This window comes from Phascolarctos cinereus, unplaced genomic scaffold (assembly GCF_003287225.1).
Source record: "Phascolarctos cinereus isolate Bilbo 61053 unplaced genomic scaffold, phaCin_HiC Scaffold_1;HRSCAF=81, whole genome shotgun sequence".
Taxonomy (NCBI): Eukaryota; Metazoa; Chordata; class Mammalia; order Diprotodontia; family Phascolarctidae; genus Phascolarctos; species Phascolarctos cinereus.
In genome coordinates this window covers 173,050,604-173,070,967 of record NW_027555514.1, presented here as the reverse complement: position 1 = coordinate 173,070,967, position 20,364 = coordinate 173,050,604, and the positions used below count along the sequence as shown (strand labels likewise).

General features: G+C 34.5%; 1 protein-coding gene across 3 annotated transcripts in view; it reads right to left on the bottom strand.

Moving 5' to 3' along the window:
• SOX5 (SRY-box transcription factor 5) overlaps positions 1–20,364 on the bottom strand; it is a 1,266,595-nt gene that overhangs the window by 1,222,453 nt on the left and 23,778 nt on the right. Inside the window, exon 1 of one of the 3 annotated variants that reach the window (XM_078155082.1) lies at positions 14,560–15,010. The exons of the other annotated variants lie outside the window; for them this stretch is intronic. The gene's annotated coding sequence lies outside the window, so the exon portion shown is untranslated. Of the gene's footprint in view, positions 1–14,559; positions 15,011–20,364 lie in introns of those variants that run through there. 3 annotated transcript variants of the gene reach the window in all.

Below are 20,364 nucleotides of genomic sequence, written 5' to 3'. Positions count from 1 at the left end.
TAATTCACAGTCATTGATTACAAAGGTAATTTGCTTCTAGGTTTCTGATCTTCATTTAGATTTAGAAATTTGTTACAATTAGGTATAACGAAAGATTATATTTTCATATAGGAATACCATGTATAAGCATTTAAATAAATTGTTCAGCACTGCTTACATCCACTAAATAATTGTCCTGAATGGTCAGAATGCATATCTATATAAATTATAATAATTGTGCTTATATTACATGTAGGAAACAGTACATCTATAAATTAGAAGCTTTCAAAACATTTTTTTAGAATTACAAACAGTGACTTCCAGTAGCTACTATTTTGCTGATGCTTGCCAACAGGAAATATATTCTGATACAATGGAGCAAATAATTATAGTTCACTTGGGGAGATTCCTGACAAAATAGTATACCTTATAGAACTATCTTAGCTTTGCTGTACTGTTCTGGAAGTTATGTTAGCAGCAATTTAATTAATCATATGTTAAACAAATTTGATTTTACAGCTTGCTCTGAAATGCTCCTGTAGGCATCAAATATTCAGATATTCTCACTGAAGTCCATGTCACAAATGTCCAGGTGCAATCTGAGCTGCTTCATCAGAGAAATAATGAAAAGCAAAGTAAAAGACAACTAAAAGAGTAGTTCTTATTTGCTCCAGAAAGCACAATGGATTACTTTTCTCTACACTAATACATTTAGAATATTGGCAAATCAAGTAGATTTGATTGACATAGTATAATAGCACTCTAAACAAACCCAAGTGCTAAAAAAAAAATCATTATCACAAGCAGATTGGTGATCATTTTCTTCTTTTAAGCAGGTAAGAGAAAGCTTCAAGATATCGTGCATACTCATTTACATACAGTATCATTTTATTGAATTTTTGCAAGGTGTTAATTAAAAGTTTTAATGAATGTTAATCATCTGTCAATTTAATTGACAATCTCTGCTCAACCATATGCTTCACTTTTACACCTGTAAGGTTTTTCAACCCACTCCTTTAAATTGTTTTACTACCTTAACATGGTATTAGTATTAATATTTAGGAAACAAAATTTCCACAACATATACTACAATTCTCTTATAGTTCATTTTTGTGATTTCTTAGCTCTTTCATACAAGGTGTGACTACAATATGGTTTGTTGTTGTGTTTTTTTTTTCAGGGATGCTAAACCTCAAACAAAATGTTTAAATTTACGATCTCTTTGTACTTCATTCTTAGAAAACTTAAACTACTCTGGTGTTCATGAAAGTTGAACAATAATGGACTTGGAAACTGAGCAGAGAATTGGGTTTCAGGGGTCCAAGAATCTAATTTTATCTCATATATTTGCTTTACAATCTTGGATCTTTTAACAACTCTATAGTTCAGTGTGGTTTTATGTGTGAACATATGGTTCATATGTAAAATTAGGAGAAAACACAAGATATGAGAAGGTTTAAGTGATATTTTTAATATTATGAAATTGCTACAAAGGACTTTTACACTCTTTGAAGCATCAGTGCAATAGGAAGGGAAGGGTCAAGCAAATACTTTCCCCAAACCTAGACCTTGATCAGATAAAATAAAAGTAAATGAGTTTATTGGTGTTATAATGCTAACAATATGACTTTTGTCCCTTTTATGAGGTGTCCATTAGAATATAATGAAAACAAAATGATTCAAACATCTATAGATAAAATATATCTCTATCTATCTAAAAGTAACAGAGGAATATAAATGTTATAAGGCATCAGTTATTAGAAGCAGAATATTAAGCCTAAATTAATCCTTTCTACATAGTTGGCAACATCATCAATTTGAAGGGCATTAATTAGCGAAAGCTCTAGTTTGCATGGTTGGAATAGAAGTACAACACAGAGAACCTTGTTTGCACTGCTTGAACCTTGAACTATTCCACCAAAACCATGTTGTGTAAAACTGGGGACAATGTCACTTACTGAAAAGAATTTGTAGTCCTAACTTTTAGTCATGATTCCACAACTAACAGCTCGGTGATATAAAACAAGTCATGAGAGCTGGAGTCGGGAATGTGGAGTTTTGTTCCCTGCCTTAGATACTGAGTTTTTGTGTGACCCTAAGCAAGTCATTTGACTTCTTTCAAAATCAGTTTCCTCAGCTGTAAAATGGACATTATAACAGCGCTTACCTCACAGGTTTTTTGTTGTGAGGATCAAAAGAAATAAAACAGTATTACTACTACCACCACAACCATCACTACTACAACTACCACTTAGAGTACTACTACTACTACTACTACTACTACTACTACCACCACCACCACTACTACTGCTATTATTCATGTTTGTCACATGAATATTATAAGTTAAAACCAATATAATAAATATGATCTCATTTTGAGAATATAAGTGATATATAAATCACATATACATGTATATGTATATATTTCAGTTCATTCATTGGTTCTTGGGCAGGCACAAACATAGGGAATCTTCTCTTAGCTTTATATGGGAGTAAGGAAACTCATCTTTTCTTCATGAGACATCTGCATATTGCAGGGCTCTCTTTCTACCATGTGTCTAAGGGGAGCAAGGATTCATCTGTTCAGCAGAGCTGAAAAGAGGGAAATAGACTGATTATTACATAGTTGCATTTGTTTTCATAACAGAATAGCCCAAACTATTCCACTCTTTCTTCAGCTGAAATAGCAAATACAAACATGTGGGGTTTTTTGTTTGTTTGTTTTTGGCTGAACTATCTGCAAGAAAGAAAGTTAATACCAGTTGTAGCGGTGGTTTTTGTGGTATGACTTGAACTGATCACTCAAAATGGGTAAGAGACCACAACTCAGTTTTCACTGGCCACCAAACAACCACTCGTGGTAATGAGGTCTTTACTTTTTACCAGTTTCTTTTTCATTTCATATGTGTTTGAGTATGTGTTTGTTTTTGATGTTGTTATAGTGCCAAAGAATGAAAAAATGTCCATTTTCTGACGTCTTACCAACAGAAGCTTAAGTTGGCTTTTGTTAGCCAGCATCTTTATGAATTTATCTAAGTCATACTCAATATCATAGGGGATGGGGGGAAGTAAAGCAGAGATATGGACATTTAGCCAATCAGATTTTTTTGATGCCTGCACATCCCAAAACTTTTTTTTTTCAAAACAAACACTATTTTATGAGACCAGAAGACAAAAAAGGCAGGGGTAAAGGAAGGTAATCTAACAAAGATATTGCCCTTCATGACAATCAATGTAGTAGCCTATTTTTTGGGGGAAAAAAACCTATTCTTTGTTCTTTCAAAGATAAGTTCATTTTTTTTTCTCTTTGTTTAGTGACGTTTTATTTGGTCTTAATGGTTAAAAACAGGATACTTAAGGTTGACCTCAACAAATCTGAGGAAGACTCAGCTAAAACAATTTCATTTTCCTTTGAGACATAGAATAGGGGCAAGACTATGACTCATTATGCAACATTTTCATGAGAAAAGTACTAAATCAGTGGTGGGAAACCTGCAGCCTCAAGGCCACACATGGTCCTCTAGGTCCTCAAGTATGGCTGTTTGACTGAGTCCAAGTTTTATAGGACAAATCCTTTTATTAAAGGGATTTGTTCTGTGAAGTTTGGAGTCAGTCAAAACTTGACGCCATATATGGCCTCTAGGCTGCAGGTTCCCCACCCCTAATCTAAATAATTAGGGAGGGACAAACTGCATTAATGTAAAAAAATGGCAAAATTATTATTTTTTTCCATGCACTTTTCTCAGTCTAGAGTCTATTCTGTTGCCTTAATAGTGAGGCATTCCTTTCATGGCAAATACCAAGGGAACTTTCTATGTCAGGAGGTCTTAGCCTTATCCAAGTACTAAACTATGACAAGGCCTTCCAGCTTGGTAGAGCATAATCGTGCTAATTACTAGTTAATTAGTAGCAGGCTGATAACTATTAGAAGTTGAAAGAGTTTCCTAGTGGTTAAAACAAGTTTCAACATGATCCCAAGCTCTGTTGTAAGTATCTCTCTCTCTCTCTCTCTCTCTCTCTCTCCTCTCTCTCTCTCTCTCTCTCTCTCTTTCTCTCTCTCTCTCTCTCTCTCTCTCTCTGTCTTTGTCTCTCTCTCTCTGTCTCTCTCTGTCTCTATCTTTCTGTCTCTCTTTCTGTCTCTCTCTGTCTCAGTCTCAGTCTCTGTCTTTCTGTCTCTCTCTGTCTCTCTCTCTTTGTCTCTCTCTCTCACACACACTCATATACACATTCATACATGCTTACACTCACACTCACACACATAGCAAAAGTAAAATTCCTCTCTGGATGTTTCTTTGAGAAGGAGGAGTTATTGTCAATAGAACTCCACTTTCATATGAGAACACATGAAAATCTAAAATTAAATTAAACAATGCCCTAACAAGAAGCCAGCTTTCAAAACCATCTCTGGAGAGCCTAGAATGGTTTTGTAGAAACAGATCTGGCAGGAAATCAAGACCTGGCTTTAGACTGGCTGCTTTAGCAAGTCTAGTCACCGGCTAGCTGTGGGATCACGGGCAAACCATTAAACTTATATAGGATTCAGTTTTTTTTCATCTGTAAAACTGGGACTCCGTGGAGTGACAGAATTTAGAGCTAGAAGGGACCAGAGAAGTTATCAAGTTTAACATTCTCATTTTACAATTGAGGAAACTGAAGCCCAGCGAGGTGCCATGACTTAACCAGTAAGTATCTGAGGCAGGATTTGAATCCAGGTTTTCCTGACTCCAAGACCAGTGCTCGACTCACAACATTGGAAAACCTCCAATCTTTCTTCTAGCTCCAACATTCGATTTATTATATTTCAAAGGCATAACTCTTGTAGATATTGAAAAGTATTACTAAAAATTTGGCCTTTATAGTCTTATACAATATGTTTAAAGAAACAAAGAGAATTGGCCACCTCTAATCATAGCCCAATAATAAGGAGGTTAATATTCTTCTACTTGCCATGTCACCAGACCAGTTCCTATATGTGTGTGGGAAGGAAAGCAAAAGTGAGGAGGTGGGAAATGGAATGTAAAGAACACCAGTGTAAGTTATGAACAGATATAAGTGCCAAACAGTAGAATTTATACTTGATTCTTGAGGACATAAGGAGTCACTGGAACTCCCTATATTCTTCCTATATTGAACAGAGAAATGATATGGTCAAACCCTATATTTTAGAAAAATTACCTCATAAGTTGAATGGAGGATAGATAGACTGAAGTATGGAAATATTTGAAGCTAGGAGACCAGGTAGGTAGCTATTTCAATATTCCAAGGTGACATGATGCCCTGAACTAGGGTGATGACTGACCTATTGAGTAGAAAAGAGGAGATATTATACAAAAGATACTGCAAGAGTAGAAATGGCAGAATTTGCCAAAGTACTGGATAGATTGGGGATTTGAGGGAGAAGAGTTAAGGATGGCACAGAGATTTTGAGACTTGATGAAGACTGTAGTACCCTCAACAATAGTAGAGAAGTTCAGAAGAAGGGTAGAAAATGACCCACATATACAAAAATATTTATAGCAGCTCTTTCTGTGGTGGCAAAGAATTGGAAATTAAGGGAATGCCCATCAATTGAGGAATGGCTGAACAAGTTGTGATGTATGAATGTGATGGGATACTGTTGTGCTATAAGAAATGATAAGCAGGTGGACTTCAGAAAAAACATGGAAAGGCTTGTATGGACAGATGCTGAGTGAAGTGAGCAGAACCAGGATGTGGAACATAGTAACAGCCATGTTGTGTGATGACTAACTTTGATAGACTTAGCCTTTCTCAGCAATGCAAGGATCTAAGACATCTCCAAAAGTCTCATAATGGAAAACGCTATCGACACCAAGAGAAAGAACTATGGAGTTTGAATGCAGATCAAAACATACCATTCGCTCTTTTTTTTCTCCTATTTTGTTTCATTTCCTCTTTCTTGTGGTTCCTCCTATTGGGTCTAATTCTTCCTTACCACATGACTAATGTGAAAATATGTTTAATAGGAATATATATGTAGAACTTATATCAGATTGCAAGCCGTCTTGCTGAGGGAGGCAGTGAGGGAAGGGGAGAAAAATTTAAAACTCAAAAGTGTATGGAAGTTGAAAACTAAAAATAAATTAATAAAAAAAAATTAAAAATAAATAGACAAACATATCTATTCTATACATACACATATATCTATCTACATATCTATAGACAGATATCTTCTAAAAAGATTTCAAAAAAACACAAAAGCCACTCAAAATTGTATAAGTCCTCATGTGACATAGTTCGCTAAAAATTAATTTTGTTTCTATGAACACTACTAATAATCCTTGGTAGTATGACATATTTACTCTTTCATTCAGTCATGCACCAATACAAAAATATTTCAATACTTAGTATGTGCAAAAGCATTATGCTAGGTTGTGGGAGGGATACAATTTTAAATAAGACATTTGGTCCCCCTTCAGAGACTTTACATTCTAAATATATATACACACATATATAATATATACATAATATATATACACAAATATATAAAATATATAGATATAAATATAATACAAAATAGGATGAGGTGCAAAAGAAAAGGTAGGAGGGGATAAATGTGTATTTATTTATAAAAGTAACATGACTGATTTTTGTATACAAATATATGAGTAGTATGCCCAGATGATTATTGTCTTCAAAGTACAGACTTCAGGAAACTATATATTTCTTTTAATATTACCATTGCCTGGTACATTTTTTGAAACTTCTCTTTTGATATTTAGTATAGAATTCACTTATGAGTCTTTATAAATTATACCTAATGTAACATATTTGTAATATATTATTTATTGATATAATTAATAAATCACATCTTTAGAATGCTATGATAATATAATTTGTAAAGGATTAAGTCTTATTATTTTATAGTCCCTCTTTATAAAATACACACATATATCTGGTTATATTTATACCTGTAGTTTACACATGCACTTACATGCTACACAAAAGTGTATAACATTATATACAAATGTACTTATGTATGCATTTGCATCTATGCATATTATATATACATATATATATATATATATATATATACATATACATCACACACACAACAACAACAACAACAACAAACATTTTGAAACTTCAAGGGATCTCTAGGTACTTCCTTCATTCAGGTAGATTGCATCCAACTACATCTAGTTCAATTCTTGTCCATTTTCTCCTGTAAAACCAAACAAAGAAGTAGGGGGAGGGGGAGGAAAGGGAGTGAAGACAACTTAAGGTTTTAAGGGGCTTTAAAAAAAACTTAGTTTTTTTTATTTCCTGTTTTATTATGAATGTAACAATCATCAGCAAACAAACATTCCAATACATAAAGAATGATAAAGAAAATTTTATGTGAAACTGAACTTTTCTCCGGTTTTCTAGCCTATTCTTTCATTGCACCCTCAGGAACCTCTGTTCTGTTGTTAAACAACCCCTTTCTCCTCTCACCTTTTTTTCTATCTTCCTATACACATAGAAAACTAGTTTCCCCCGGGACATCGCATCACAGTTATATATTCCAGTACTGGGTGTACTTTATCTGACGTCAAGTCCTTGTCCTGCCCCCCCCACCCCAATCCTTCTCAACACACACACACACACACACACACACACACACACACACACACACATGGGGTCAGAGCAACAATAAAATTACCTATTGTTTTCCCTTACCATTTCCAGATTCACCCTTTGCCATCAACACTAAGCAACTTCTTCCCACCTAAAAGTTCATCCTGTCTAAAAACTTGTTGTGATGGTCTAATACAACCTTGGCTTAGCTCTCCTAGCTATAGGTCTATAAGAAATATGGCCCAGTACACTGAGCTCAAAAAATAAAGGGGAGGGGGTGTAGAACAATCTGGCAATCACAAAAAAATGGAAATTTTGGTTGTCTGAACATATATGTGAATTTGTCTGAGGGCAGGGAGGAGACAATAAGGGTGTTATACCACGGAACAATCATTGGAAGAACTGAAAATAAAATCATTTTCTGCCATGATGGAACAGCATCACCTGTTATTCCAAGATATATCATACTACCATACTCTTTTGGTATTTTTCTCTCTTTGGATCATTCACAATGGCTGGCCTTCTAACTCATCATGGAGAAGAGGACTTGGTCTGAACTAGGGTTATGGCTCTGAGTGGTTAGGACAGATGCTGTGGATCTATGGATATGTTATATCCCCTTCAACCCACAATGGGAGGGGGTTGTCCTTTAGGTTCAGGACTTCCATTTTTGTCATTTTATCCCCAAACAACTTGCGCAAACACAGTGCTGTCCCTATATCATATACTTAACATATTTGTTAAATTGAAATGAATTAAATTGAATGAAATAAAAAACAGCATTGAACAAATTATAGGGGAAAGGGTCAACTTAATCTTAAATCCAGTGATGCTTCAGTCTTATCTTGCATAAACATCTATTGATTTTAGATCTCTTAGTGACTGGTTTCATAATGAAAGAAGAAGTTGAGGTACTCATTTAATAAGACTGAAATCTAGGGTCATTAAATGAATCACAGGATTTTCAAAGTGACAAATATGTAAAAAAGAAAAAAGTTTGTTAGTATCTCATCAGAAATCAGGTGACTTTAACTTATCAAGTATTCACCAGTGAACAAAGAAAACCCTAAAGCTTCCACTGACTTGTTCACTGCATTTTTCTCCTCAATATGGTCACCATAATAGTAAACTTCTTTGCAAGAAATCTCCAACTATCCTACAGAAATAAACTAGCAATTGTCATCCATATTTATTGGTTAACAGAAGTACTAGATTCCTTTTCCTCCCAACTGCTACTTGAAAATATATTGTTCAGATTCTTCTCTATGTTCCCTTTAAAAACAAGAAGAAAACAAAAAATATAATGAATCTCAGATCTCTTCTGATTCTAGTGCTATTAAGCTCCATTTATAGACGAGATGACTGCACTACAAAAAGACAGAGTGCTGAGTCACTGAGCATTTCACTAGCACAGCTTTCATTAGAACCCAGAACCCTCACGTGCCTGAATTCACAGGATGTCTAGATGTGAATTTCTCTAGCGATGTAATTTGTGTGTTGAAAACAACCTACAAATCTTCAATTGGTAGTTAGAAAACATATTTTTCTTAATCATAAGACAACTTTTAAATATTCCATTTTAAATGTTCATTTAGAGCTGTAACAAGGTAAAATGGGAAAAGGATATTGAAGGTAGGCTGTTATCAAAATTAAAATTTTCAGGACATGAGTCCACTAGCCATAAAACAAAAAACAAATAAGTAGATAATCAAAAAAAAAAGCAAAATGGAAATGATATAAAGGCTTTTTTTAAAAAAAACTGCTATTGAATATATGCAATAATTATTTTCCATCAGGACTTTTATTATGCATTTGTTTTTATGGAATCGTAATGCACAAGTGCATGCTATTGTTTAAACACATTCACCACATACTGCATAACAGAGTATTCTGGAAATATGTATTAAAGATAATACACAAAATGTAGCTAAATGCATTCTGTATTATGGTTCTATAATACAGCATGCAAATGATTCTGACTAAGCAGTCACAGGAGACAGTCGTTAGGGTGCATGCTGTGAATGTATATTATGAATAATGCATAAAACTTGGCTAAATCCTAATGAGTCCATTGACATCCTATGGGGTCCAAAGGAGGCTCAGATCCCAAAGCATGTCACTGGCACATTTCTAGTCACCAATCATTAAAACAACAACAATGCCATAAAAACAAAGGATATTAAACTATACAAAAAAAAAGAGTAAGTAGAGGCTCTGAAATAAACCTCCAAATAGGAAGCAACTTTTAAAGGAAAACTGAAACTCCATCTTAATTCACTCCATCTTCCTAGGACAATGAAAGTTTTTCAGAATGAAAATGCGTGAATTACAAGGGACAAGAGAGCTCTAATTTAAGTCATGATTCTATTTCTTTCCTCTGGCTCTGTGTGGAAAGCTGTCATTAAAATGAAGATCTGAATGCTTTTTAAGGCAAATGACCAAACCCCTAGACCACTTTTAGTAGAAAGTCTTTTGGATTTTAAGGGCAATTTTATTAAAGGGAACCAGGGCCAGCAAATCAGGAAGTAGGTATAGTGGGCCATTTGGCTTACCCCACAGAAACCACTTAACATATTGATATCAAACAAACCAAAAATTAATAATGAACACTTTACTTACAGCACACCGAAAAAAAAAAGCCATAATTTTTTTTGCAATAGTCAACTCCTCAAAAATAAGTACTTATTTAAAATTGCTCTCCTTAAAAGAGAAAACATGACATCGCCCGTAGATGGAGATTCTACAATGCATATACCTCTAATGTACGAAGAATTCAGTCAATGTGTTTGTACTTTAATTTAGCTAAAAATTCACATCTGAATAAACTGCCCTAGAGATGAAGAAATCAAGTATGTGACAGAAGTTTGTGTTCAGCATGCCTGTCCTTGGAGTGGGAGTGGGAAAGGACAGCTGCTTTTTCAGGGCTGATCCCAGAAAAGCCCTGTACTCTGAGAGTACATCCCCAGAGTACAGAGAAGAGGAGAGGGCTGGCCACATGGGGAAGCAGCAGGCCAAGAAAAACCCTGTCCTCCCAGAAAGCATGTAAGAGCAAAGGGCTGAAACTGCTTGAATGGAAGTTCTGGGATGAAACTCTTGAAAATTTGCCCAGCATCTCGAAGCTTTCTCATGCATTAATCAGGTATGGATAGGACCTATCCAAGGAGTAACATAAACAAGAGGTTGTCATATAGGACTTCAACTAGTTAAAATGATAAATTCCAACCATTGTTCCATTGCTGAATACTAACAAACAGGTTACTTTCATTATCATATTTCTATTCCCCAGTTTGTAAAACAGTCAATACGAAAGAACTGATTTATGTGTGATATGCTTTACCTAGTTTGAATTAAGGGAACTCCCTCAACTACTTTTCACCATACAAATATTTCTACTCCACTGTCTTATCCTTAATTCTTAAACTCCAACATTCATTATTCTTTCCTTTTCATTAAAATACTACGATCTCCATTAGATGCCATATTAAAAGTTACATATTCTTGGAAGAGGGAATTAACACTTTTATGTGAGTTTGCTTTTTCAGTTGACCAACACACATTTATCAAGTGCCTATTGTGTGCCAAGCACACTGCTAGGTCCGGGGGGTGGGGGGAAGGCAATGACGTCTGCCTTCAAAGAGCTTCTATTTTGGGGGGAGAAACCAAATATACACATGCAAGTAAATATATACAAAGTAAAATACAAGTTGATGGACTTGGATAGAAAAAGATACAAACTGATTTGGGCAGAAGGCATTAGCAGTTAATGGGAATGAGAGAAGGATTCATGTAGGAGGTAGCCCTCAATTTGGGCCTTGAAGAAAACTAGGGATTCTAAGAAGATATAAATTCCAGGCATGGGGGGGAAGTTTGTACAAAGGTACGGAGACAGGAGATTCAGTGTCATGTGTGAGAAACAGTAAGGAAATCAGTTTGACTGGACTGCAGAATAGAATGCATGAGTTAAATGATGTGTGATAACCAGAGGTGTCCTAGAGCCAACTCAAACAGGCTTGAGAGAGCTGATTGTTAAATTTTCAGTGTGAGCCAAAACTACAAATTAGGACTTGATTTATTGTTCTGTTGATTGTGTATTCTTAAGAAAATGATGGAGAAAATGTAGATTAAATTTAACTTTATGCATCCTTTTTTTTTTTCTGAAGAGCCAGTTTTAAACATTCACCAGCACACCCCTGGCCTGGAAACAAAATTGTAAAGGGCTATAAATGTCTACCCAAAGAGTTTGTATTTTTTCCTAGAAGCAATAGGCAGCTTCTATGACAAAATACCGGTTCCTTTGATTTAACTCTTCTCTGTGAGCAGTGGAACTAGGGCAACATAGAAGCACTGGGTATTCAGAGGGTGAGGAACATTGGAAGGTTGGGGTGGGGGTTGGAAAGCTGCATGAAGAGTGAAGAGCCCAAATGAGATAACAGTGTACTTTGCAAATTTACTCAGCCCCAGTCGTGATAGAGCTTACAAATTAACCGGGCTTTCAAGAATGAAAACTTCCCAAGTATTATATTACCGGGCTGATATGTCTGCTTGCACAAGTCAAGTTACTGTACACCTTGTTATAATATATGGTGTGAAAATTGCATAGGAAAATAATGCATCTGTTGAAACCACTTCTGATATTTTTTTCCTCACTAAAGTTTGTCTCATATGCAATGTAATAGAACAAAGGTCAGTTCTGGATATAACAATCCCATAAAAAGCTATTCTGCCTTTGAAATCCATTCTCTACCACCATTTTCCTCAACTACTGTTCAAGGGACTGGTAATTGCTTCCCTGTTTCCTCACCCCTCCCAGAAGGCACCAAAGGAATAACAGAAAGTCTCTCAGTAGCATTTTGCTTCTCAGTAGGAAGCTGTAGTGTTTGTGATATCCATTTTGATACAAAACCTAAATTAGGCCTCTGGAAATAGGTAATGCATAAAAAGCATTTTGTATCACCAAATTATTATTATAGGTTACAGTTACCCCTTGGAAGATAGAGGTGAGTTCTACAGCTCCCCACTGGGGTGAATATTTGCCACAAAATCACAGGCACTACCTCAGAAGACATTTCAGGTGAGTTGAACTATTTGGTTGACCTGTAGTGTTCTGATAGCTAGTTTAAGTAGAAAAGCTGGAAGAAATGCCCGTTAAACAAAAGCATCAGCACAGCATGAGTAAGCTGAAGTCTACCAGGACAAGATGAACAGTTGACAGAGCTTAGAAATATAAAGGAAAAAGAGAGTCGCACCATAGAGGGTCAAAATCTTTTTTGTTGTTTGTTTTTAATAACAATGCTAGAAATCACTTTCCTATAAAACCTCTCATAAGTAAATGTGTCATATTTTGAAGAGGTAAAAGCCTTCCCAAAAAAAACAGTTCTTGTTTCTAAGTAAAAAGCTGAAATGAACATTTTCAAATTATCAATTAGAACTGCTAAAATTGCTGCTGGTTGTTACAACTTCGAGATCACAAATAAACTTTTAAAAAAATTCTAAAATCTTTATCCCTGAAAAGTGAAGATCTACTTCACAACTAAGATTCAGGGAGAATCATTTACTCTAAAACCACCTCTCCTAGGGCTAAATACGGCCTGCACTGCTATACTGACCTTACTTCCCAAACACCAAAAAAAAAAGAAGCAACTTTTTATCTTCTATCTGACTTAATTCATTTTATCTTTATTTATTGTAAGTATCTTTTTCTTTTATCAAGACTTGAAAAAAGTGTGCTAAAAGGTCGTAATTCCAAATCCTTCAAAAGTCTAAGGAAAACAATTAAGTGTGTATTCTTTTTAAGTTAAAAGGCAAAGCCTATAAAACTACAAGGAGTGAGTTATCTCCCTCCTTCACAGCCATACTTCAACTATACTACAGGCTATTGGCTAACCAAAATCTTTTATATAACCTTGCTTTCATGGAATAGTATTTCTTCATCCTTCTGAGTGTGGTTATCGTATGTTTAGTAAAAGTTGTTGTGTCTCCTTAGGAATAAACAGATAACAATTAAGTTCTTACCACTTGAGACATTCAGTAAACAGAACACAAAATTTAAGTCCCCAATGTGATTTCTAGCTGAGGTAAAAATGATGATTGCAAAAATTAAAAGCATTTTTAAAGTAACTACATAGGTGTAAGACAGGAAAAAAAAGTATGTTACTTGATAACGTGGAAAAGTATAGTAGCTAATAAGAACAGCCTAAGTTTTATAGGGTAATTAGTGTACCATTGAGATTAACCAAATTTCACAGCTGCCCAGGGTTTTTAGCTGAGTCCCAGAAATTGAGGGCAAAGGGACTTTTACAGGGTAAAAATCTCCTTTCTTCCTCCTCCTCCTCTTCTTCTCCTCATTCTCTTCTCTTCTCTCTCTTTCTCTTTCTCTCTCTCTCTGCTTCTGTCTTTCTCTCTTCCCTTCTTTCCCTCTTTCTCCTCCCCTGACTACATTTGTCTTTGTCTCTCTTTCTCTGCCTTTGTCTCTCTGTCTCTGTCTCTCTGTGTGTCTCTCTGTCTCTCTCCCCTCAACTGTCTCTGTCTTTCTCATCCCTTCCTTCCCTCACTCTTCACATCTCAAAAGTGACACATGCCCTTTTTAATGTTTAGGACCTTAATTCCCTTCTTATCTCATCCTACCAGTCTCATTTTTAACCTATAAGGTCTTTCCATCTAGTCTGTCTCAGAAAAAGGAAAAAAAAACTACTTTAATGCTGCTGAATTTCAGTGTGGTGTCTCTTCCCAGCAGACTCTGTTCCTGCATACCACCAGTTTAATCCCAGTTACTGGGGCATCCTAGACATTTTCCTTTTGGGTAATTACTTGCATGAATCACAATTTCTAAGTAGCATTTGAGTTCCAATCCATGAAATTACCTTGTATATTTCTATTAACTAGAACAATATTTTAAACCAAATGTTCACCAGTACTTTTTTAGGCCATAAGCACAGCACCTGCCTGTTGACAAGGAGTTTATAGGAAAGTTTCCCCAGGGTATCTGTAAAGCACTGTACCTACCTGATCAATCCAGTCTCTATGCAGCTCCCTTTGCAGAAGCTGGCAGGGTCCTTGGAAACACTCTTACACCCATACTGTTTGAGTATCTCTTCTATTCAGAATTAGATTCATTGGTACTTTTCCATAGTTACATTTCTCGTTCAATTGATGTTTCTTTTTATTTATTCTGAAGTTTTCGATGTAAGACAAACAGGAATACCACCTTCTAAAATTACTACTATCCTACCCTCCGATGGAACATTAGCGGGAAGCAATATTCTCCAAAGCTATGAAGCATACACTGCCCTAAATTACATTGCAGTTGCTGCCCTGAGCTCACACATTTTTGAATAGAAAGGCTCCCAGGGATCTCTCTGTACTGACTGCATTTACTGCTTTAAAATATTTTTAACCCAGACGCTGAAGTGCCAGCCTTGCAGTTCCTCATGCTAATCCCAGCTTGGGTGGCTGTTCTTAAGGGAAAGCATTCAAAAAATTGTAACAGTGCATCAACTTTGACCCTTTTCACTTAAACATGAGACTTTCTGAAAAAAAAAAAGAAAGAGAGAGAAAAAAAACTTTTAAATTCCAGAGGGAATCGCTGAACTCTGACCTGCTTAAAATTAGTTTTGTTTTAGTGCCTGCGTGGTGACTCAACAGGCCAATTTTCCAGACACTTAAGACATTTCTGCTCCTGAAGATTCCAGTTCAAGTCTTCAGCTCTGTTTGCCAGTTGATCAGAACACTTTGTTCCATAGCTTCAAGCAACAAATTCCCAGATCTCCCTATCTCTGACAGATGTTGGTTGGCACTGCTTGGTATTGCGAATATCTAAGATTTTTTTAAATGCATACATGTATAATATATATACACATATATACATAAAATACATATATAAATCATGTATACATATATACATGTATAGATGTGTTCATATGTATATGCATACATATGTGTTTATGCATATGCTTATGTTTATATACATATGTACACAGATACATATACTCAGAGGATAAGCTATTTGTATTTAGGAATATGTTACATTGTAGAGCTTTTTACAAAACAAATATCACTCAAAATTCGGCATTCAAGAACTATTCATTAGAAGCCCATAAATATGTTTTAGTGGCTAAGCTAGCATAATAAGTGTTGACTTTTGATTATCAGTATCAGGAATAGTTTTGGGGAATGACCTTTGGAATTTACTTCTCTCAGTTGTAATAACTGGAGTATACTTTTCTTATCTTCTATAGACATTAGGAGAAAAAAATTAAAAGCAACTCAATGAATCATTACTAATGTCCATGCTACAAAATAAAGAAATCCCTCATAACGCTACATTCATCTTCAATGGAACTACAAGTATGATGCCTGACTGACAAAAAAAAAAATTAAAATATGACAGTAAACTGAAAGCATAGTACATGCTCAGATTACTATATTCCCTCACCAAAATTGTGCTCTCTTTAGAAAAATAAGGCAAAAAGAAAAAGAAAAAAGCCCCATCAATAATTTGAATTTAATAATATAAGAGAACTAACTATAAATGTGGAATAATTCTGTTGTATAAATCCTGTAGTTCCAAAATCATGGGAAAATAGAAAGATAAGAGCGTACAGCAGAGGGAAAATAGAATCCATTTTGTGAAAAGCAAGAACAAGGGTTTGTTAGCCATTGCTAACATCTACATAGTTAACTAAGCAAGAGAAAAGGCATCAGTACAAGAATCAGAAAGAATATCCACTACCAGTCAAAATAAGGTAATTTTTTTTAAAAGGCAGAGGGAGAGTCCATTGATATACCCCAAGGACATGTATGAGTGACTGAAGTCCCCTTCAAAGTACTTAAGAAGTCATTATATGTCTATGCTGATGCCAGTGCTGTCCTCAAAACACTTGAGAGCACCTCTTGGCATTTCCATCACATAGCACAGTGCTAGGGTACATTGTAGGCATGTAATCAACGTTTATTGATTTGATTGATTGATTGATTTACTCCAGATTTCTTATTTTTCACAACTTTTATTGATGTTTTATTTTTACATTATAAACATTTCCAAACTGCCCCATTCTGTGACAGCTTTCTAGAAATAAAGTAAAACAATCAGGCAAAACTAATATAATCCCCTTATCTGAAAGTGCACACAACATTCCCCATTTTATATAAATTACTCTCTTGGTTCTGCTTATTTCATTCTTAATCAGTTTATAGCAGTCTTCACAATTCTTTTTTTATGATATAGTTTTATTGCATAAATTATTCCTCTGGTTCTGCTTACTTCATTCTCCATCAGTTCATAAAAAGAATCTCTGAAATCATCTATTTCCTTATTTCTTGTAGCACAACTGTATTTCATCACATGTCATATTTTACTCAGCCATTCCTCAGTAAATGAGCATCCATTTAGTTTTCAGTTTCTGGCCACAAACAAAAAGAGCTGCTATAAATATTTTATACACATAGGACCTTTTCCCATTTCTTTGATCTCTTTTGGGTATAGGCCTAGCAGTGGTATAGCTGGGTCAAAGGGCATACACTGTTTAATAACTTTTTGTATATAATTCAAAATTACTATCCAGAATGGTTGGACTCATTCACTGTTCCACCAACAGTGCATAAGTGTGCCTAGTTTCCCATGGCCCCTCCAACATTTATTGTTTTTTCCTGTTTTGTCATCTTTGCCATCCTGAGATATATAAGATGGAATCACAGAACTGTTTCATTTTCATATTCTAACTAGTAGTGATTTAAAGAATTTTTCATATAGCTATTAGGTAACCTAAGTTTCTTCCCTTGAGAAGCGCCTACTCATAACCTTGGACCATTCTTCAACTGGAAAATGGCTCTTGTTCTTATAAATCTGAATCTGTTTCTTACACATCTTAGAGACCTTTATCAGAGAAACTTGCTGCAAATAATTTTTCCCAGTCAACTGCTTTCCTTTTGACCTTTGCTTTTTTTTAAATTATCGAACTAGATTTTTCATGCAAACACTTTTTAAAATTTTATGTAATCAAAAGTATTCATTTTGTCTTATGTAATCCTTTCCATCTGTCTTTGTTATGAACTTTTCCTCTATCCATAGATCTGATAGTAATGTTATCCATGTTTCTCTTCTTTCTTTTATACATGATCTATATCTAGGTCATATACCCATTTGGAGCTCATCTTAGTATAAGGTGTGAGATGTTGATCTAAACCTAATGTTTCCATACTACTGTCCAAATTTCCCAGGAGTTTTTATCGAACAGTGAATCCTTACTTCAATAGCTAGGTCTTTGTCTTTGTCAAATACTACACTACTAGATATAGTTGTTCCTATATGTTGTGGATATAATAAATTCCACTGATTGTTCTCTTTATTTTTTACCCAGTATCAAATCATTCTGAGAATTATTGCTTTGTAGTATAGTTTGAGATCTGGCACTACTAGGCCTCCTTTGTTCCTATTTCTTTTCATTATTTCCCTTGAGATTCTTGACCTTTTTTACCTCCGTATGAATTTCATTATTCTTTTTTCTAGTTCTATAAAGTAATCCATTGGTAGTTTGATTAGCATGGCATTGACTAAATTTATTTAGATAATATTGTCATTTTTGCTATATTGATTCAATCTACCAATGAACAATTCTTTTTTTCCAAACATTTACATCTGTCTTTCAGAAGTTTGTAGTTGTATTTAGTTTATTTATCTTGGTAGGTAGACTCACAAATATTATATAACAGTGTAATTATGTTGTGTGAGATTGCTTTGTTTCATTGGTATTATACATCGAAATGTTTATAGTTTCTACAGGTTTATTTTAAATCCTTCAAGTTTGTGGATGTCATTAATTATTTCAATTATTCTTAGTTGACTCTTTAGGGTACTTTACACCATAATATCACCTGTAAAAAGTGATAATTTTGTTTCTTCTTTTCCTCTTGTTATTCCTATATGTTCTTTTTATTCTTTGTTTCATTGTTATAACTAACATTTCTACTACTTTGCCAAATGGAGGTAGTGACAATAGACATCTTGGTTTCACTCCTGATTTTACTGGAAAGTAATCTAATTTATAGCCATTACAAACAAAAATGACAGCTCTTGATTTTAAGATATGTTCTACTTATCATTTCGAGTAAAGGTTAATTTATTCCTATATTTTCTAATGTCTTTAACAAAAATGGGGGAAGTATATATTGTCAACAGCTTTTTCTACCTCTATTGATATGATCACAAGATTTTTATTGATTTTGTTATTAATATGGTTAATTAAGTTTATAGTTTTTCTCATATTAAATGAATCCTGCTTTCCTGGTATAAATGCAATCTGATCATAAAGTATATTTGTGATATATTGTTTTGTTCTCTTTGCTAATTTAAAAAAAAATCTTTACAACATTTTCTCTTAGGGATATTAGCCGAGGTTTCCTTTTTTTCTGTTTTAACACTCCTTAGTTTATACGTCAAGACCCTATCTGTGCCAGAGAAGAAATTTGGTAGGATTCCTTCTTTTGCAATTATATTTTATCTAATTGTCCTTTTAATGTTTGATAGAATTCATTTGTGCTTAGATCTGGAGGGTTTTTTCCCTTTAAAAGTTAACTTATGACTTGTTCAATTTCTTCCTCTGAAATTAGGTTGTTTAAATTCTCTACTGTCCATTATTTTCAGTATTTGATATTTTTCTAGTTATTAATATATTTATTTTAAGATACTCAACAGTGACAAATCTTCATATTTTTGAGGCTTTTATCTACATTGGAAAGTAGCATTAAAATTTTCATCCCAAATCTTCATTACTCTTCAGAAGAAGCTAAACTTGTAAAAGTACTAATATGTTCTATCACAGCTTGAAATGTTTGAAAAGTTCTAATATTAAGCCTCATTTCTGAAATATATAAGGAACTGAGTCAAATTTATAAAAAGCAAGAGCTATTCCCCAATTGATAAGTGGTCAAAGGATATGAACAGGTAGTTTTCAGAAGAAAAAAAATCAAAGCTATTAATAGTCTCATGAAAAATACTCTAAATTCCTATTGATTAGAGAAATCCAAATTGAAACAGCCCTGAGGTACCACCTCATATCTATAAGATTGGCAACATAACAGAAAAGAAAAATGAAAAATACTGGAGGGGATGTGGGAAAATAGACTCACTAATTTGGAACTACTCTCAAAGGACTATAAAACTTTGCATACCCTTTAACCCAGAAATATCACTAGTAGGTCTGTCTCCCAAAGACATCAAAGAAAAGAGAAAAGAACCTATTTGTACAAAAATACTTAGAGCAGCTCTTTTTGTAGTAACAAAGAATTGGAAAATAAGGGGATAACTTTCACTTGGGGAAAGGCTAAACAAGTAGTGGTATATGATTGTGATGGAATAGTATTGTGTTATAAGAAATGAACAGCCTTATGATTTCATAAAAAAACTTGGGAAGTCTTATATGTACTGATGCAAAGTGATGTGAACACAACCAGGAAATCATTGTGCACAGGAAGAGCAGTGTTGTAATAATGATCATCTGTGAAAGACTTAGCTACTCTGATCAAGATCATTATGCAAGACAATTAATTCCAAAGGACTTATGATAAAAAATACTATCCACCTCCAGAGAGAACTGATGAACTTTGAGTGGAGATTGAAGCATAATTTTTTTTCATTTTCTTTATTTTTATGGGAGTTTTTTTGGTCTGTTTTCCTTTTCAACATGGCTATAATAGAAATGTGTTTCGCAGAATTTCATATGCATGATGATATCAAATTGCTTGCTTTACCAAGGAGGGGGATGGGTAGGAGGGAGGGCAAGAATTTGGAACAGAGAATTTTTTCAATTACTG